Source organism: Cygnus olor, chromosome 3, assembly GCF_009769625.2.
Source record: "Cygnus olor isolate bCygOlo1 chromosome 3, bCygOlo1.pri.v2, whole genome shotgun sequence".
Taxonomy (NCBI): Eukaryota; Metazoa; Chordata; class Aves; order Anseriformes; family Anatidae; genus Cygnus; species Cygnus olor.
The window spans coordinates 93,278,453-93,300,414 of NC_049171.1; the positions used below are offsets into that span (position 1 = coordinate 93,278,453).

The 21,962-nt window shown below is 37.4% G+C and overlaps 1 protein-coding gene across 12 annotated transcripts in view; it reads left to right on the top strand.

The window, feature by feature from the left end:
- The window catches only part of SRBD1 (S1 RNA binding domain 1), a 127,268-nt gene that overhangs the window by 35,908 nt on the left and 69,398 nt on the right, over positions 1-21,962 (top strand). The gene's annotated exons all lie outside the window — the stretch shown is intronic.

The window sequence follows — 21,962 nt, forward strand, 5'->3', positions numbered from 1 at the left end:
CAAAGGAAGGAGGCTTTTCAAGCTTCTGTGAAATTATGCATCCTATTTCTTGAATCCAAGTACAAAACAGCAGATTTTTGTAGACAGTAGAGAATGAAAAATACTTCATTTTGTGTGTTTCTTGGCAAATGTTTTATTTCACTGTTGTTCATTTCATATAGTTTAAAAATTCATTATGTTAGCGTAAACTATTTGTCTGAAAGTAATAGTGGTTTTATTTATTGGCCATATGCTCCAAAATGGAAATAACAGTTTAGTTTATACAGAAAAAATATTTATGCAATACTGTGGTGGATGGCTTTCATACTGTTTTCTTCTTTTGCTTCAATATTTTCTCCCTGTTTGTAGAGCAAGATTATAGAATTTGCAAAATAATTGATGGGGGAGAGAGGAAGAGTAAAGCTTAGAAATGATTAAAAGCTCTGGTGAAGCAGGAATTAGTATAAATTCTCTAAGGAAGAAGTTACATAGGTTACCAAGTCAGTTACTACCTCTATAGTTCTCTTACTTTTAGTTTTTTTCCAAAACTTCTTGTGATATTTGTAGGAAAAATATATGAATATAGTCTTGACTTTCAAGATTGATTCCTGGAAATGAAAACAACCATTATCAAAATAGTTCTTGCTTTCAGTATTTATTTCTGTTGTATTAGAGTTAATGGTGTTTCCTTATGATGTGCTCCTGTGTGATGGAAAGCTGGTTCCTACTTAAGATTTCATGTGTAGAACACTGAGGTACTGTGTAGTAAAAGAAAGTTTGGAAGAGTGTAAGTTTTGTTGTTGTTGTTGCTGTTGTACTGTATGTTACAGGTGACTCTTGATGCTGTTGACCTTTGTGGCCCCATACTGTGGAGGGGGTGTTACAGATAAACTGAACTTGTGGTCCTAGTATTTTTTTTCTCACATTTTGACAGTTTTGACTGAGTTTTTTCTTGAAGATTTGGGGTTCTCATGTTGCCTTTTCTGCTATAATGGTTTTATGTCCATTTCATTGCCTTAACCAGTGCTGCAGTTTCGCAGCCATGCTGCTGAATCCTGCAAGGTGGTTGCTCTGTTTGCTTTCTGGCTCCAGAAAACTCCTCCTTAATCTCCTTGATATTTCTTAGTAATAGAAAGGAAGGATGACTCTAGATACACACACTTGATAATCAAATAAAATGCCTGGAATTTGTCAGTTTGAATTCAAAAACACAAGCAATAACTGAGGAACAATTAGTACAGAATTATCACTTGAGCAATGGGTGCCAGTAGGCATACATTGTGAGAACTGCTCTACCTTTTTGAGGGAAGCTATGAGTAACAGCTTGGAAGAATATGTTCTGGTGATCATCTTACTAAAAATGGAAGAAAAAAGTCCCACAGACCATGCATTCTCAGATCACACAAAAGATTCTGTTTCCATGTATAAAGTCTTTCCTTGATTATGTTGTTTTTTCATGATAGAGGAAAACGAGGGCATTGTACATAGGCTGAACAGAGATCTTTAACTACTTCTGTGGAAACCCATTGTATGCATTTGGGATCAAGTTATCTCTGTAAATTATTTTGCATCTAAAGTCTGTGAGAAGCAAATTAAGTAACGTTGCAGCAGTTCATTCGTAAAGAAGATCTGCTCCAGCAGGTTGCAATTGTAAATAAATAAATAATAAAAAAACCAAATCAGTTTAGTGTTTGAACAGAAAAATAACAACAACAAAGACAAAAAAGAAATCCACACCTCAGTACTTAAACTGATCAGTTGCATCTAACACAATACCATTTCCAAAGCATTCTGCCTCTTGCTAATGCACTAAATTGCACAAAGTTGGAAATCCTTGCCTAATAAAATTGAACTCAGTTAATTGTTCTGTGCACGTTTCAGATAATTGCCAATGATATTTAATTTACAATCCTTTTCTCAAAGGAATCAAAATGTGAAATTTCTGGGCAGATGAGTTTGGGTTGTTTTAAAATCAGAACCCCGATTAACTTCTTAAGCTGTCATTCAGAAAAGGCATTTAGAAAGACAGAGAGGCACTACAGACTTTGGCTTCTTTGGCAAATAAAGCTTGTAATATGATATAAATTTTATTTATTGGTTAGAAGTGGAGAATAAAATCAGAACTGTTTATTAAAATAATCTCTTCATACTCTTTTTCTGTCCAGTTCATCATACAGAACTTGAATCATGCATTTTCAAGGAAAGGAGACAATAACAAAGTGTGTTATTTTAGAAGGAAGTGTGTGCAGTTGATGCATGCACAAATAATCTCGACAGGTGTGCATTCTAATCAAGGCTAATGATAACCACCTGAATACTTGGTGATTACATGTATGTCTATGCATGTCCACTGTAATGCCACTATGCATGTATTTATCTACAGAAATGTGTTGAAATTCTCTCCAGTGCTAAAGTCCTGGGCAGTCATTTTAGAGTTGTACATGAAGATATTCCCAGACTTCAGAGTCTGACTGTAGCGAGCACTTAACCACAGACATCAATGAGAATACACAGCTGAAAAGGTGAAATAGTGACAATAATCAAATTAACTGATTCTCACTTTAAAATATTTTGGTTGTATTTGTATCAAAAGAGATTTCCAAAATAATTTTGTTTATGGGAGCCAGTTTCTTTCAAACGTAACTATTTTATTTGATGACTTCTTTGTGTTTTACTGATGCTAATAAATATACAAAAAGCAAACTGTTAAAATAACAAGTCCTCAGCAATGGCAATTACGAAGTAAATATAATTTTACTGAAGCTTGCCAGAGAGAAGACAAATCAGAGAAGACAGTGGTAGGAAATGAGGCATGTGACACACTTTTTCTTGTGGCTTTAAAACCTGTCTGGACTCAGTTTGACAGTTTTTGATTTAAAGCAAATATTTTTCACTATTTTTACAACCAACACACTTTCAGATACCTACATCCAACTTAAATAACTGCAGGACTTTTTTTAAAGTGTAGTTTCCCTTTTAGAGCTATGTTTATTGACTTAGATTAGGACTGGACTAGAGCCCAGAGACAGTCATATCTAGTCTTCAGGTTTTTGTTACAAATCAGTTTTTGTTACAAGGTTCAATAAATATTCTTGATTATTTATGTTAGTTCTATTGTGAGTTCTTGCCAAAGATACATTGTATTATAACCAAAACAGATGTTCTGTTTTAGACAAGTGTATTTGTTTTAACAGGACCAGAAATGTAAATGAAACAACAGTGTGTTCAGCATTTACATGGCAGATGATGAATTTTTAGGATTTCACTGGCCATTTTGGATTAAATTAAAATCTTGAAAAAATTCAGGAATCTTATTCCATATTTAGATCACTGCAATTGTTGTTCTTTGATTGCTGCTGGTTCTAGGCATTGTGGAAATGAAAGCTGTTTGAATGCCAGATGAATTCTACTAAAGCAGGACAAGACGAGCAGCTCAATCATATTTGGAAAAATGAAATCACAATTTTTCTTTCTATCTCAGCGGTTCCACTGTCACAGTACAGGCACTCCTTTTGGCCCAGCTTTTCTAATGTATTTGTTACATTAAAGTATTTCAGTTCATTTTTTTAAAAAGAAAAAAAGCTGAACAGGTATCATGAATTGCTGGTTGCTTTCAGCAATTGGTAAAGAATGCAGCCAGGAAAGTGTATTTGGGGGGTGTTATTTTCTAGGTGGCTTTGTGTTTGTTTTCTCTTATGCTTGGTTTTAACTTAATATGAAATCCTTTGCTACTGCTTACAGAAAAATTTTTCCTTACTCTCAAGGCTTTATAAGCAGTGTAATTAATAATTTACTGCTGCTTAAGTTCAAACACTTCTGCACTGTGACGAATAGGGGAAAGTCTGTAATGTGTTGTAAAGTTCTCATTTGGTTTTCTTTAACGTTTAAATCGTCTGCTTTAGTATACTTAGAAATGTTCTGCTAAGGTAGAATAGGACTGTTTAATACCTTTTGAAGTTGGACCTTGGTGGCAAGAAATTGATTTAGAAATGTTTGTTCTACAGGGTTTTAGGTCCACTTGTATTTTATAGGTGTCTGCACATGCTTTAAATATCCTTTTCAATTTAAATGTGTGTTTTATGTTGTTGAATATCTACATTATGCTCTCTCAGCTTTAACAAATGCCACTTTCAAGTTCCATGCCTCTACATTTCTAATGTTACACTAGCTTAATTCCCATTACTTTTCTGCTTCATAGCACTCGCAGTTTGAAAGGGACCTAACATTCGGGTTCACATTATGATAATTAGGTTTCAAAGCAGTGTGGGGGGATTAAGATGTCTGAAGTCTAGTTGCCGAATAAAATTCAGAACTACTTGTAAAACTTGTTTGAGTGGTTAACAGAAGTGGTTTTATTTATTCAGTGCTCATGCAGCATTAATCCGTATTTCATCAGGTACCCGCAGTGCTGTAACTCTAGATATGACCCTGGGACTTAATTTACCCCATCTCAGTTTTCCTTATTAATGTGCCATGAAAGAGGTACATGAAAGATAGCCAACATCAAAGCACCTTTTCAAATAAAGTGGTTGATATGAATCCTCTGGTATTTAACACTGTCTGTCAAATGTTTCAGCTGGTTTGCATCCTTTTACAAGCTATTGCTTGCTGCATTAATGCAGTTGTTTCAAGTCTGTTGAGAATACAAAGGGGTAGGGATATGGGAAACTTTATTCCCATTTCTTTTTTATTATGTTTTCTTCAAGTTGTTTTTGATGATATTTATGTACTCATACCTACGCACTTTAGGTCACTAGATGTGTGATACAGAAGGTAGAAAATATCTTAGAAAGTTTTTGTGAAAGGAATACATATTCCACGGAAACAACACACACATTTGAAATGTGCACTGAAGATCTTTTTGTTATATTTTCACTTCTTGCAGGCCATAGTGAAGTCACAAGAAGTCCTAAACAATAAATAATTTTAGGGAGAAACAAGTTTAAGATGTGTGCGAATAAGACATGATCACTAAAAATGATTTAAATTATGTAGTGCTTTGCAACCAAACTGTATTCTGTCCCTTATTTAAAATAAACTTTCTTTTGTGATTACTTGCGACAACAGTCAGACATCATGAACGTGCACATTTCAAATGAAAAAACATTTTGTGTATGTTTATATTTAAATAGCATCTTCACTCTGCATAGAGACTTTCTCCTCCTGCTACTCTTGATTATACATAAAGTTAGGTAATAACTGGTCTTTTGTTCAGCACAATGTGAACTGTAATAAGTCACAGCATTCAAAATAGTATCCAGTGTTTGACTTGATGTATCCACAGACTGGTGTCATGCTTGAGCTGAATCCATGCTGTATAGAAAAGGGAAATGCAGAAGTCATCTTGCAATTTGAAGTAGTCCAAGAAAACAAAGATTCCCCTGCCTTCCACAGCAGAGTTGTTTGTTTTAAAAGTTTACTGTAGGCAGCATTAGAATCTGTACTCATTTTTTTCCTGAGGGAAGGAAAAAGAATGGGTAAGCAATAACGAAACAGTAGGACAGGTGTAATAGGAGATGATAATTTTGGGTTTGTACAGCATGAATTTGAAATTCTTTAAACAAACTTTATAAGTGATACATTTGACAGATAATTATGGAATGCCATCTTTAAATTCTATTTCAGGCAAAAAAACAACTTTACAGTTTTTAAGATAAAAACAAGATCTAGTTGGGACTATGCTAGTGTGACCAAGGGGATTATGAATGCCTTTAGGTATAGAAATAAGATATATGGGGAGTCTAGACTTGAACAGTGCAAAGGTGGGGAGGTGGTGGTGGTGGTGGTGAGGAAGTAAATGTAACTAGTGAAAAGAAATCTAAATCTTGATGAAAAAGTAAATTTTTCCAGAACACTAGGACATGTAATTTGGTTCAGATCCAGGACAGTCTATGGGAAAACAACTGGGGGAGGTATGGGGGGGTTACGTTAGTCGTACAACTTTCCTTCTTGGTTTTCTTTTTCCGGGAGAATATGAACAGTAGCATCAAGCAATGGTTTAAGAAGTTATGTATTTTCAATGTGTGAATGTCTTCAGACCTTCCAAAGATTTAAAAAAAAAAAAAAAAATTACTTCTACATAATTAGGGAAGATTTTGAGACATAAAGCTATAAAGCATGTAACAATATGTTCAAGGGCAACTTTTTGTACTCTTCAGTTGGAAATGCACTGATTTCAAATCTACTTCAGCAAATCACATAAATGTAAGAACTTTATCAAAATCTCTCACTCTTTTTTTTTTTTTTTTTTAAACAGAGAAGTCATTTGTTATATTTAGGATTGCAAAATAACTTTTCAGATTTCAGTGTTACGTTCCCTAATGAGCAGTAATTTGTACATATGCTATTTCCATGTAGATCTTTGCTATTTTCAGGTAAATAAATTGTATATACTTTTGAAGATAGTCAGCTGGAAGGCACCTCATATTGCAGTACAACAGAAGTCAGGTAAAGAGGGAGAAGCATCAAAAAATATTTGCAGATGCAAGAACAAGAAGTTTGAAAGGTAAAAGCTTATTCAGAGAAGTCAGGCAAAGGATATTCAATGAGCAAGTGTTGCTATTTCTGCCATAGAAATCAGTAAGGCCTGGACTCTTGTGTTTAAAACTACTTCCAGAGCCCAGAAATGATAGATGAACGGAAAAAGTGGATGACTAGATCTTAAATTTGCTAGATTGCTACAGTAAAACACAACTAGTTCATTCAAATGTATGTTACTGAGGTGGCAGGGTACCTAACAGTTTTAGAATAAGCTTTTTGTTTCAGACTGAAATGATATAGGCTGTAACCATTTAACGTGGTTATAACTTTCGGAGTTCTTCTCTGGCATTTGTTCAACACCACAAGGTTCTCACCAGTTTAATTTCTAAGAGATTGCCATGAAGGGCTTATCTAGCAGAGTGAGCATAACATAAGGTGCCATTATAACATGCTAATTTCTCTCAGCATCAGTGTTTGAATTCAGTCTGACAGCCTTCTTTCTCTGAAGGGTCACCAGAACACCCTAACTTGTGATGACTTTTGGTTGTTTGATGTTTGGAGTGTTGGTAGAGGTACTGAAGGGTGAAATTTTCAAGTTGCTGTCTTCTGTTCAGTGCATCTCTGCACTGGGTGCCCTCTTGTACCTATTGGCAGGAAAAGGTAGGAGCCTTTTGTTGGGAGGCATCTGGCTGGTGGCTAAGATCTAGGGATGGTTTGAGGAATGCAAGTGTGAGGAACTGGGTACTTATTGGAGGAACCTGTGCAGAATGAATGAGGGTGAAGTCAGGGAGTAAGGGTGAGGGCATTTTCATGATATTTCTCAAGACAGAGGCACCAAAATATACTATAAAGAAACTTGCTAGTGCGAAAGATTGCCTCAGAAAAGGCCACATGTCCCTTTAGCCATGCCTTGCTGTTGACATAAAACTGCAATAGCTCTGAACTCGCTTAAATTGTGCATTCTTTGTTTCTTCAGTGTAGTGGGTTGTCAAGAAAATGGTTCCCTCTTTTCTTTTTCCTCCCCTAATTGTTTGTGAGAGTGAAGGGATAGTGTACAGCCCAAGCTTAAAACTGAGGATTGGACTTCAGCTGAAAAATGTGACGTAATAATAAATCATTGCTTCTCATGATGAGCATTGGAGACAATCTTAACAGCTGCATCTATGATTTTTTTACCCAATAATAGATCATTTTATTTATTTTTTTAGCTGTAGTGAGCTGAAGAACGTTTGCTTCATGTAACTCCAGAGTTCTAAAATGGCGTCTATTTGTCATAAGGCTTGGAAGGTTAGATTTTAGTCAATTACTGGGAGAAACTACGTGAAGACAAGGGGTCATGTCGTGTATTTAGTCTTGTAGACATTTAGTGATGTGAACCTTGAATGGTCCAAATGTGGTATTGATACTGATCTCAAACAAAACAGAAAATTGTAGGCATTCAGGTCAGCTGCTATACCACTGTTTTAAGCGCTTCAAAAAGTAGCATGTATGGATCAATGTCTCTGTAGGTTTCAGCTGGCCTTATTTCTTTAATGGCATGTATCTTTAAAAAAAAAAAGTGTTCAGTCCTCTCTATTTCTCTCTTAACAGAAATGAAACGTAACCAGATTTGGATGTTGCCTGCTCAAACAGAAGCTAAGAGAGTTTAGATAATGATTAAGATGAATCTAAGTGGATCTTTTGATATATTTTTGGTTTGCAGGTCATTGAAAACTTAGTGGTGGCAATGCAGAACTCACTTCAGAGAATGTAAGCCTCCTGGTAGTGGTCTGGTTTCCATCCTTTTCCTTTGTGGATCCTTCTGGAAGAAACCTGTGAGCCATAGGTTGAAAACAAATGGGTTTGGACTTAAAGGTTACAAAAAGTAGAAATGCTCATAGACTTCATATTTCAAATAAGTGAAATTATGCATAGGAAATCCTCCCTCTCACTGGTATTTGCAGAACTTTGATTACAAGAACTTGCAAGGTGGTTCTCATTATCCACGTCTGTACATTTTACCCTGCTAGCCTTTGTCTGTTGCCTGAGATGAAATAGCATGGCTTCACGATAGTATGGAATTACTATGCTAACAAAATCTTTGATATCAAGAGGTGAATGTAAATTAAAACTATTAAAATGTTAATTTGTGATTTGTATTGATACTATCTTTCTAAAACAAGTGACAGTTGAAATACTTGAGATACTATTCTATTATCCTATGCGTTCATAGAGTTGTCAAAGGTATGCTTGTGTGTTTCAAGTGAGTTTGTCATGAAATAGATGTGACAACCAGTACATTTTCCACTACTAAAGACTGGGAATATTAATTTTGTATCTTTAATGTGTAAAAAGGCTTCAGCAAGAATTACTTGTGGAATCCTGTCATGAATTAATTTAAGTAGAAGCATTCAAAGAGTGATCAATACTGATAGCATCCAGATTAAAATGATATAAATACAAGATGTATCCATTGATTTGTGAGGTAATAAGACTGAATGTTATGGCACAGTCTGACCTGGTTGTAAGTTTGGATAGTGTTTTCCCTACAAGTAGACGTTCTGTAGGAACATAAGGCAGAAGTAAGCATTTTTCCATTTGTGTGAGATTGCCAGTAATATGTTTTTACTGAAGTTGAGATCCTGCCAAACTTCATACCTATTCATTTGTGAAACCACATTTGGTATTCTGCATTTCAGCTCTTACAGGGCTCCCTTTATTGTTGTGAGATGTAGTATACAGATTTAATTATTTTTTTGAGCTTAAACTGTACTATTATCATTGATGCTAATCGCAGAAGCTTGGGTTAGGTGGTTAGATTACATTAGGTAGTCTAATAATGCTCTGTTACATACCTTGATTTCAATGTCTTTTAACTGGCAGAGTTATCTTTGGGATGAAGTTCTTCATTCCAAATCTCTGTTAGTATGTATATGTGTGGGTTTCATGTATATTTAAAGAATAATCGGAAAACTTTAGGAAAATAGAGTGAGCGTATGCACAAATACTGTCATTAATGGGGAAAGAGTTTATTCTCTGAAGTTTCAATACTATTTATCTGGTGAAAATGAAAGTTTTTCAGGCAGATCCAAAGTTTGGACTGAAGTCTCTGCCTCTCCCTCTGAAAGTGTGTCCAGGTTTGTTTTGAGTAGTAGACCTCAGGAAACTGACATTTGTACAGCTGCTAACAAATTCCCCCAGTGTCACGAGATCAACTGTTACAGACCTTGATAAAAAGGAAAATGGCTTGGATTTTAGGAAAATTTGAAAATTAATGACTTCTAGGTGTGATAGCCTGAGAATCTTTCAGGACTGAAAAGCAGATGCAATGTATCTGTCAATAAATAAAGCAAGGGCTCCTTCACTCCACAGTTATATAAAATCTCCTTTCTCTGTCTGATTTCAGGCCATCAGCTCTTAGAGGCTGTTGGCCGTGCATAAGTGAGTGCTGCACACGTTGCACCTGAAGTTGGTGTAATTTTGTTCGATGCTCTGCTAGTCTGGACTCTTAACTTCTGGTATCAAGAAAGCGTATGGCAGTCTTAAAAGCTTCATGAATGACATTGAAAGAAGCCACAGCAACGGGAGATGCTTCAGCATACTTGTGATGTTTTCAAGGCATGAGAGGCAGAGAATATAGACGTGCTGCGTGTCTCAAAGGGCCTTTGAGTAGGTTATTTCAGCTTGAAAAGGGATTAGATTTAGATGACTGCAGTGTCAGACGTGTAACTGAAGGTGCCTGTTGAGAATAATTCCTTTCTATAACTGGATTCCAGCAGTTTTGTCAATGATGAGTAAGTGGAAGGAGTAAGAAATGATCCATTTGTCATAGCGTGCGATACGGAGACAAGAAAGAGTTATGTCTGAAAGGAAACATCAAAAAGCACAAGTTACATGAAGCACCTTCTTCAGGTCCATGCCCTTCTAGCAGGAACAACAGGGACAACTGGCACTGGGAAGGAAAAGGGCACAGAGGAGAGAGTGCATTATTTTTCCCATTCCTTTTCAATTTGGGGAAGCGTGGGCTGCTTTAGTGACATCAAGTAGAAATGTAAATTTAATTGTGTCCTTTTAGAAATTTTGTATGTTAGTTATTTTTATTTCCTTCAAACAGTCCTGAAGTCAAGTTTGGGACTGAGACAGAAATAATGCTTTCGTTTTAATCCTTTTTGCAACTGCAAGTAATGTTACAGTTTCTAATTGAATCAGATTATTTTGTATAACATCAAATGCTATTCAGACAGCTCAGATGTCTGTGGAGATTTCCAAGTAAAAAAAAACTTTGGCAGTTGGTTTTGGGGGCAAAAAAATGTCCATCTATATACAGTTATAGCTATTGCTAGTATTAAATTGGTTTTCACATAAAATTTTTCTCTTAAACCTAAGTAATTTTCATATTTCATTAAGCATATTTGGCAGCTAAGGCAACATGCCTACTGCCTGTTCAGTTCTTTTATTGGAGTGTACTGGCAGTAACAGGTGAATAAAATACATTTTGACATTTGAACTTGACAGAAATGTTTCAGGGAAACAATTCAGACATACGGCTTCCCCGGATGATTCTCTTGTCACTATTGTGACTGTAAATATTCTTCGGAAGCAGGCTTTCATTAAAATCAGTGATGCATTTATTACCTGTTCCTGGTCAGGTTTTCCCTCATAGTGTAAAATCGCAGCTCAAAATTATTTGTCATATTTTAGTAAAGTTGTTTTTTAGAGGTTAGTTTGTCATTTTTAAGTAAATCGAAGTGGATATTCCTGCATTACTTCTCGGTGATTCTCTGTCTGAAGAAAACATAGATCTAATCTGCTATAAAAGCAGATAGAAAGAGACATTGTCAATCTGAATGCTTTAAAATGAAATAATTTTGAAATCTTGATATAGGATTCTTTTAGTATATCCTGTTTCTTCAAGTAACAACAGCAGCAAAGGCTTTTAAGGGGATGCTTCGTTCCTTTTAAAGAGATGTGCAAGGCCGTCCCTATGCCTGTTGCTGCTGTTTCCCTGCTCAGCTCAGGAGCGGGCCTTCATCCCTAGCTGGTCTCCTCACCCTCTCACTACCCTCTGGGCCTTCCTGCCATCTTACCTGAGGTGGCTGACGGCTTCTGGGGAAGACCGTTCATGGGAGAGGCAACCCTGCTGAGCCTTATTAGCAGAGCAAGTCAGAGGAAATTATTTTTCCGCTCACTGGCTTCTTTTCCATAAAGCTGGTACTATGGGTTGGTGTCTGACAGGAGTAATGTTTTCTGCTGGAATCAGGATTTTAAATAAAGGGTTGTTCCATTGCTGAGTAAAGAGAAGAAACTTAACGTTGTTAAGTGAAGAGAAAAAACTGGCGACATCTGATTCAGAGCATATTCTTCTAAGTTTTGTGGTCTATAGGGAATTTCTTCTAGCTTTTTATAAATTAAAGATGCTAATTAAATGCTGATTATAATGTAAATACATTTTATTCTGCAATGCAGTAGGTGCAAAATTGATTACTTTGTGGTTGAATTGGAACACCAGCATTATGGGAAAAATCATCTAATCTAGTTTAATGCTAATAAACTAAATAAACTAATAAACTAAAATTTATAATTCATACAGTGCAATTTGGGCAAGAGGCTTTACTTATGTAAATTGTCTTTATGTAGTCTGAAATACTGATTTTTGTTCTCAGTATAAGCTGAAACATAAAATGTCTCACTTCAAAATTTCAATAGAACATGTGGGTGTGGTTTAAGTTCGTATCTACTTGTTATTTATGAAGTATATGTAAGTTAGCTTCTGTTGGATTTCATGACAAAACGTCAGTTTGGGATTTCTTCTTTACTGTGCCACAGTTGACATAATTAAATTTCATAAATCACATGGTGCTTGTGGTGATGGTGATGTTGCGAGCCCTTTGGACCTTCAGGGGAAATTCAGACTTAGTGCTTGTGAAATGTTTGTTCTGGTTCTCAGGGTCTGATTAAACTCAAATCGAGGACGCTCTGGTGTGAGGTATTAATAACTAATGGGCGTCAGAGATGCTCCCAGCCTCGTAGCATCCTGCCCATGGAAAGCCCTGGGAGGATGTAGTGCAGATCCTGGCCATGTTGTGGCGTGTGACGATGCTGGTGGATGAACCCAGCTTCACACCCTTCAGGCCGAGGGCTGCTGATGGCAGCGATCACCCTGGTCTGTTGAGCAGGGGCTGGATGGGGCTCAGCTCTGCCACCTGCCTCACTTGCCAGCAGAGCTGAGCCGGTGCCCGAGGGCAGGAGACGTGGTGCTGTGTTGCAGGGTGCTGCGTCGCTGCGTGCTCCTCCCTGCCGTATGTTCTCCATAACCCCCTGCGGCCAGAGTGCCTCCGGGCTCTGCACCGCTGCACTGCTGTGCAGTTTCTCAGATAAGCTCTTGTCTTCATCTGGACAGCTACTGTTTTAATATTGGATTGCCTCTTCTTCTACACCCCTGATCTCCAAATCTTTATTTTTAAGTAACAGCTGTTAGTTATCTGCAAGAAGAGTCTTAACAGCTTAACATCAGACACTTGAAATTAAGTGGGCTTACTCTATTACTGCAAGAATTGGCACTGCAAATATTTCCATTCACTTCTGAACTATTTCAGGCTTTGTTTTTGCTTACAACATTTGAGAAAGCTATTTTTTTTATTTGTAGCACTGTTTGTAAACAACAAACTTGTTTACTAACTGGTTGACTTCTTAAATCTCTGCTTGTTTGTCAGACTGCTGGGGCAGATGCGTACTCTTTGTGAAAGGCATACACGATGTTGAGTGTTTTTACTGCCATGAAGAAGCTCTGAATCTCATTTTACCAAAACCTCAGTTCTCATCTATGGAGGGTCCGGGTGCTCTGGTTTAATGCATAGTAGGTTTGGAGGTGTTCATGGGGGTGCCCAAAACCTGACTGGAGGCAGCCCTGAGCAAGCTGCTGCAGCTGACCCTGCTTTGAGCAAGGGTGTTACACTCACCAGTCTCCTGAGGTGCCTTTCAACCACTGTGATTACCTGGCATTCAGTAGTTTTACCCAAAGCGGAAAGAATCACCCCAAGACCTTGTTTCTTCATTGCTTGTTCATCTTGCTGGATCCAGACATAAGAACCTAATGACAGCCACAGAAGTTGGAGCAGACTCTGCGGGTATTTACAGGCGTGGGTTCTGGTCGTGTTCTCTTCTTTTATAATGCTTTTGCAAAGATTCTTCCGTGAAGTTTCAGTTTACCTTTCTTTCTTGCAGTCCAGATGTAAATTGGCAGAAAAGCTTTGAAAGAATTTGTTCTCACTTTGAAATGATGTGTGTGATGAGGGAGAGAACAAAGATTTGAATGGGGGAAGGAAGACATCAGTAATGTGTTTTTTGCATGGTTTTGTTTTGTGGTTGTATTTATTAGAGCTTTGGGTTTAGGCTCTTGCTGGATTTTTTCTATTTTTTTTTGCCTTCCAAGAAAAAGTTGATTACAAGCTTCCTGGTATGAAATTTTCATTTGTTAGAGAAAGCAGTTATATTTGAAAAGGATGAATTAACCATTTTATTTTCATTAGTGCATTTGCTTAGAACCGTGTAATTGTGACCCACAGGCCCTCGAGGCTTTTTAAGACACGTCCCCATTAAAAAAAATGGTCTCAAAGAGGGTTAACATGATTAAAAAGATGTTCCATGATTTTTTTTTCCTGTGAAATATTTGTAGCTGTAGTCATAAGCAAAGCTTTTTATTACAAAAAATAAGTACAGGTGTACATTTATACACACAAGGTGTATAAATGTGTTAAAGAAACTCTACATTATTTTAAAGAAATTTTAATTGCTAGAATTACAGGTGATTGACTGTCCAGTTACCGTGGAAGATATCTTTAAGCAGAGAAACACTTTTCAAACTGTGATGTAAAAAGTAGGACATAAAAATAATTTAGCTGTTTTTATGATTCAGATGTAAGGGATCTCTCTTCAAAAGCTAGAATGCCATCTTATCCTGTGCTTCATATTTGGATAACTAACGAAAAGAATGACTCACTATTTTTTTAGTTGACTTTTTTTTTTTTTTCAGTTTAAAAGTAATTGATTGGAAATGAGGCATAAGAAATTTCAGTCCAGAGGAAGAATTTTTTTTAAGTGTTTGTAACTGGATGAAAAACATGTTTTAAATGAAGTGGTCTTTCAGCATATGTTTCAACATATGTTTGTGCCAGTTCTAGTGATATTACTCATGGAAGGTCTCCAGTGTGGATCTGTCACAACCTGAGGGAACAAATTATTCCCTGTTAAAAGGGGGAAAACAAGGCTAGCACAACCTGATTGAACTTTTACTTTACTAATATCATTTACTTGGTTTTGTCAGCTTTTCCTTTGGTTTGAGCCTTACTAAAGGAATTTGGTTTCTGTAAAAATGTGAATTTTGTGAATCTGTTTCAGGTTTGTGAGGATTTGGTGATTTGGTGTTTGTTTTTTTTCCCGACTGAGGTTGATACATGCCTCTGTAACAGAAAATGAGAATGTATCCAGTGTTTTAGATGCTCTATTGTCTATCCTTTAACCATTTAATGTTTAGCTACCTCATTTGGTGATGCATTCAGTTTAGATTAACATCTCGTGCTGTAGATGCCCAGTGGTTGCATATGATATCAGTAAAATAATATTATTTAAAATGAGGAGGAGGAGGAGACTAGAGAAGACGTGAAAGAACTCCAGAGGCCCCAAAGGAGAAAAATGTGTAACCTAATAACAAGACAATAATTATACTTGTTGATACTCAGATGTTCTTACCTTTAAATCTATGGCTGAGAAAAGTAAATTTAAGGAATTGTTACTTTTAATCCATGAACATCTTGGTTTTAAAAGATATTTTTTTAATGTTGGTATCCTTCTTGATTTTTTTTCTGTGTGCTGTAATCTTTTATAATACTGTAATGCTATAGTTCCTTTATAGGTGAATAATAATAGGTTTTGCTCGGAGCACTAAGCTAGCACCTCTATATACAGTCTTTCTTCCAATGAACAGAAACAATGTCTTTGATGGACAGAATGGAACACTTCTTTTTTATCAGCTTTGAAATATTCATAAACTAGAGGAAACTGTGAAAGCTAATTTTTTTTTCTGTATTAAAAAAAAGAAGAGGACTTTAAAAATTGTAAGAATATCGTGACGATTGAATTTGCAGAAATTACTTGAGAGAGCAGCATATAACTTTAACAAGCTCTGCTTAAAGCACCATTTACTCTATGTAACATTTGTCTCAAGTGTGTTGAGTTAGAGAATAAACACAAGAGGCATATCTGCTGTGAGCTAGAGCAGCCAGCTTTTTTTTTTTTTAAGACGAATTCCAAATCAAAGAAAAGTGAGAGAAACATCACTGCTAGAAAAATGCAGTCACACGTTTTCTTATGACACAATACCTCAAAGATGTTTTCCTGCCAGCAATCATTCTGATTCCCGAATTCTTAATTTATTTTTATTTTTGCTATGTGGAAAGCCTGGATACTTCAGAGCTCAGTGCGCTGTGCCAGAAAGTGTCTGTAGTTTGGAAATATTTTAGATAGTATTGTCAGATACAGCCTTGTCTTTACTAGGGGAGGGAGCAGGGAGGAGGAGCAGTGGGGAATGGTGTTTCCTCTCTCTGGGCAGGCTGCCTTGCATTGCTCTCACCCTATAGCTTCCCCTTGTCAGTCTGTGCCTCCTTGGCCTGTGGAGGTCAGGGTTTTGTGTGAATCAAGGCAGTGAAATCTGCACCAAAACTTCAGCTGGCCTTCCTCCAAAGTGCTTTGAATGAGCACTGAAGGAAATGACAATTGCTGGGGGTGCCGTTCTCCAAGAGGCATTTTGCTCCATATGTTGTGGTCTCGTCCACTTATGCTCCACTGTAGGGACAAAGTCTCCATGAGAGTTAACATGACCTTAAACTCTAGCCTTTGGTCTGGCCTAATGAACTGCTTTGTAGCCACAGCACTTGCTGCTTTTGTGTTGCCCATTTTCCAAATAAAAATGATTCCTGCCAGCAATTATAGCAATGGAGTAGCATGTTCTTAATAGCTTTTCTCTAGTAGCTTTTCTAGATAACTTCAAGTGGACTGTTCATGTAATGCTTCTTGGTACAATTTTTGTAATAAATCTAAATGCTTTATGAAATTTGCTGGCAAATGAGATGGTTGAGAAGTCTGTGTTCACTACAGAAATTGGTGGGCTCTCCTTAATGGATCATCGGTGTCTTAAATGTCTGGTGCCCCACAGCAGAATGGCCCCGTGAATAGGACGGTGCTCGCAATAGCAAAATGTTATAGTTGAAAAACTACGCAGACTTTTAGGCAGACATCAGTTTCCCCAGTTACTAAACATTGGTGACAACACAAAATATAAATAGTAGTGTTAAGTACTATTGTACTAGCAGGAGTCTATTTTAAAAAATAATAAATTCAGCCTTTTTTTTTTTATTCTCCAAAACCTTGTGACTTTTACAGTGCTCCAACCTGAATAGGCTGCGTCTCGACTCTGCCTGATCCTGCTCGGCTGGAGGAGGACCGGATGAGACCCCAGCTTTCCCCACGTGCTGCCACTGCAGGGGTTTCTGCTCGGCTAAGCCGAGCCAGGGCTGCTAGCAGGACCGCTGTGGTGACAGCCTCCTGCTCTGCGACCTGCAGCTGCCTCCGCTCTGCCGCGGCTCGCAGCGCTGCCGGGCCCATTGGCTTCACTGAGCTCATGAGAGCTGAGAGCTGCAAGGGCTAAGGGTGCTTGTTCTGCTCTTCGGTTTGGGACAGTTTTGCGAGGCTTGGGGGGTAATCTTTTTTGCGGCCTGCCATATTTGTAATGTACACATCTGGGCAGTTCTGTTTCAACAGTCTCTATAAATGTATCAAACACGAGCATTTCACATCACCTCGTGTTTTTCTTCTTTTTGAAGGCATGCCTGCAAAAATCAGTTGTGCTCTTTGACTCGCTTGCCCCCCAGGGTGAAAAGAGGTTAGGTAAAATCTTGTCAGTATTTGGCCATATTTTTTTGTTTTATAATGTGACTTGAGGTCATTGAGATAATTTAGTTGTGTAAAACTGAGTGTTGGCAGAGTGGTCTTGAAATTATAAAGTGTACTCATAAGGAACAATCAGTTTTCAAGTCTATTTTGTTTTTATACGTAGATTCTTGCACTTCAATTTCCCGTGTCAATCCTGAAGCCTTTTTTACTGTCCTTCCTTTGTTCTAATATTGATGTTAATTGGCTATTGATAGGTAACTTTTTAGTTGTTGTGGATATATTTAATTACTATTAATTCTTTTGGATGTACTTTACTGCTACCATTTTGTAATCACATGAAATGTGCTTTTTTTATTTTTAAACTTGTTTTCTTCTATTAAGGTAATATAGTAACCTGTAATATGCATATTGCCATGATTTCTTTCCATAGCACTGCTCCAACGCGGAGAAGAGCAGTAGTTGATTCTTGCTCTCGAGTTCCTACTGTACTACAGTGTTTAAAGTAAATGAACCAACTGCTTTTTAGTTGCATGGTTAACTTGGAAGTAGATTTTGGACATGCAGTTCAGATTTTAAAGTCCTGTGCAAGAGCAGAAAGGAGCTTCCACTCCAACTGCTTTATGAGCAATGACAGGACCTTTTTTCTGAAACTGTCAATAGAAACGGTGGGGGCAGTCACAGGTAACTGTCACCTTCAGTCTCGAGACGTGCCACACTAGGTCTTTCACTTTTCACTACAGGCATGGGACGTGTATTTCTTCTGGGGATGAATCCGCAGCACCGATTTTGTTCAGATAACAGCATCTGGCACTAGATTGATTTAACAGGCTATGAGGTTTGCTCTTTTCAGATATGCACTTGTACGGCAGCTTCTGTACAGCTCTGACATGGCCACACGCTGCTGTTGTTTTTTCTGCCTCCTAGCACCACGTGTGAAGCTAAAGCTCTTTGACACCTGCCATTTGGACCCTTTTCTTACTGAAAAATGTCATTGTTTTCAGACAAGATGAAGACAGATATATGATCATTCTTTCCTTCACAGGGATGTGCTGAGGGCATGGTTCATAGACAAATGAATAAAGGGTTGCAGGCCATAGCTATACAGTTAGTTTTATTAGTTTAGTACGGTAAGTAGTTTTTGTTTGATTTAGGGGCTCACGGAGTTACAGCTAATATGGAAGAAATGAAAGCATAGTAACTCATTGTTATATCTTGCAGTAATTCTAAAACCTATTTTATTCTACTGGTAAAGCATAGGAATTGTCATACTGTTGAACTGTTGGGAGAACACCCCTGGGTTTTGGGGAGAGGAATGACAGTAGCTGAGGAGCTGAAATAAGAAAATTGTGAACTCTTCTGATTCTAATCAGTGAAATGTTTCATCTAGGATAATCAGGAGGGTAATAGAACTAACTGGACTGCATTTTCCAGAGTACTAACTTTTTTAAAGGAGAAACATTTAAATCCCATGCCACAGTTGCTCCCCCCATACTTTTGAAACCTATTTAGTGCCTCACAAGGAGGCAGTCGGGTTGTGTGGCTCAGTGTAGTTGTTCATATGCTTGAAATGTCTTTTTGTGTTTGAGTACATGCAAAATGTTCTTAGCATATGAAATCGACACATTGTCCTCTTGTCTACTGCAAAGCAGTAGAGGTCTAAATTGGGGTTCGATAGCCCTAATATTTCCCAGCATGCAAGGAAGTGGGTAATACTTGAAGGCAATGATTTCAGTAACTGTATTTCTGAATATATTTCCTACTTTTCAAATATTTGTCATACATTTCATTTGTTCTCAGAGGTCTAGCTGCAGGTCTGCAGCCAAACTGCATACTTACACTGGTTTTGATTCTTGTATTCCTTTTCCTTTTAATTTCATATAAAACAGACACATTGGGGAATTCTTGCATTTTATCTGATGTTGGAATACCAGACCTGTTAAATATTTTTATTATTGTTTATTTTTACATATTTTCTTTATCTTGTAGAGTGCATTTCAATTCTGTAGTGAAGTTTGGTTTGGTGTAAACATACTGGGAAAATAGAAAGTCAAAAACCTTCTTAAGACTTAGCGTTGTTTTAGGAGACATGTAACTTTTAATGGTTGGAAGCAATGGTACAAGCTGATTAAATGACCTTGCTGAACACCGGTACAAAACGGCCTCGTTCTGTTCTGTTCAGTAGGTTCTGAAGATATATGCTGCCTACCAAAAAAGCTGCTCTGGTGCTAAATACCATTTGTGACGGAACAGGAGAGAAATAGGTTAAGTTTACCATATTAATTTGATGGTTGGTTGAAATTATGGCATTTCAATCACATTCTGTGATTCTGTGATTTCAGAAGCTGCTTTATCAGCTGCTTGTTACCCCTGCTGTAGGTCAGCATGCTCTTTCACAAACAGCGTTTGTGACCGAAAGACATATTGTTGTTCTGTGTTTGAATTTGCTGCGTGACAGTCCTGATTTGAAACAGCTTAATCATTTTAAAAAGCACATTATGGGTTGGTCAGGATGAGATTACTTTCTTCTTTGCATACTGTAATTTCTGGTAAATTTTGCAAAATACTGACTGAATCTTTCACCAAAGGTAGAAACATTTACAGACTTGGCTGTTAATTCAAAACACTTGTAAGCAGTTTCACCAGATATTTTCTATGGGGATTTGCAGAATGCGGCTGAGGAACAACGTGCTGTCTGTATCACTGCTTATAATTTGATGGGCTGTCTGAAGGCACCTTGTGTGCCTGGCTTCTTGTGTGCTTGGGAGCTCCTGAATGGGACCTGTTCTTTAAAACTTGTCTTCCCCCGCCCCCCAGGTCTGATTGATTGGCAGTCACCATGAGCTTTTCTGTTCGGTTTTGCAAAAGAAGACCATAGCACCTCTTGTCTTGTGTGACTGATTTTGAAGGATGATCTTCCATATAAGCTGAATTTGTGTGCTGTGTAGTGACTGAAAGTTTTTGAATTAAGTAATGGAAATTAGATAAAAATCCCTTTCCTATCCAATAGTGTATTTTGTCATTGTGAATTATATTTGATACTGGAATATCTCCTGAGTTCTATATGTTGTTAAAATTCAAAGATAAATCTTTGAGTTATTTAAAAGCACAGATGAATTGTCTGTTTCTTGGCTTGATTCTGTTGAATAATGATTGCTTTCTAGTGTAATATTTTTTCATGATCCTAACATCTTCCTTTACATCCTTCCTTAACATCACTGGGCATGGGGGAAAGACCAGATTTTGAGTTTAATTTCATCTGTCAGAATGACAAGCTTTTTAAAATCTTTTGGGGCTTCTTACTCTTGGAATACATTATTGAGTGTATACCAGAACGTTTTTATCTTGCATTTTCATGACATATGTTCCTCATAAGAGGAGGTGGGAAGGAAAAAAAAAAAAACAAAACAAAACTGCTTTGTCAGATCCAGGGTCTGTCAAGTCTGTTGTTCTGTTGTTCCTGTGGCGAGGTGCTGAGTAAGTGACAGCATCTTGCACAGCTGGCTTGGGACTGCAGCTCCCAGTCAGGGAACTGTGCCGTTGTGTCCAAAAAACATGTCCAAAACAGGCAGCAATGTGTGGGATGGCAAGAAACCTGCAGCTCACCGCTGGTGGTGGTGAAGAGGAGCTGGGTGGGCTGTCCCACAGCCAAGTGTCCTCTTCAGCCTGAAAAGAACGAGTGATCCGCAAGTCGAAGGGCAAGTAAGGGGACTGGTGTTTCATTGGAAGCGTTTTTTTGACCTCACCTGGGTGGTTTTGGTCAGCAGCCAGGAGTGGGTACACAGGGGAAAGTATAAGGACAGACGTAGATACGTTGTGTCTCCAGCACTTTCCTAGATCTCAACTATTCTTACTTCAAAGCTCTTCTGGAGGTACTTGTGACTTGTGTTTTTAGCAAGACCCAATGGATTTCTTATTGACGAAAACAGCCCAATTGTCTTTTGAACCTGTACTTATTTAAGTCTTCCCTGGGTCTCCTCAGTTTGCTTCTAATCAGTTTATGAACCTAATTAAAACTTGTAGCATTCTAAGCCAGCTTCTAAATGTACTGTACTTTTCTAGCAAACGTTTTGGTTATTTTATTTCTTCCTGTCCTGTGTAATTCTTAAACCAATTATTTGAATAAGTAACACTGAACAATCTTTTGACCCTTCTGTACTTCTGCCCTCAGTTGGAGCCTCCAACTTCTGTTGCCACAGGGTTATGAAGATTAAATTTATTAGTTAAGCTGATTTAAAATCAAAAACAAAAAAAAACACACACATGCACACACAAAACACCTTTGATTAGATGAGTTAACCATTAAATTATGACTGTGAGGGAAACTGTATTTTGTTGAAAATCATCTTTTTATAACCAAATGGGAAAATCTGGGCCCATTTTGAGATGAGCATAGCCTTTGCTTTTAGAATGACCATGACTTTCTTTCAAATAGTGACATTGGTCACTTCTTTGTGCTGTTCTCATTTCTTAAAATGTTATTTTAAAGGCTTTTGTTTGTAAATCAGTGTTTTGGAGATTGTAGAAACAGCAAATCATGTCAATTTGTATGAAGTTGCTTTTCTGTCTGCTGGTCATTA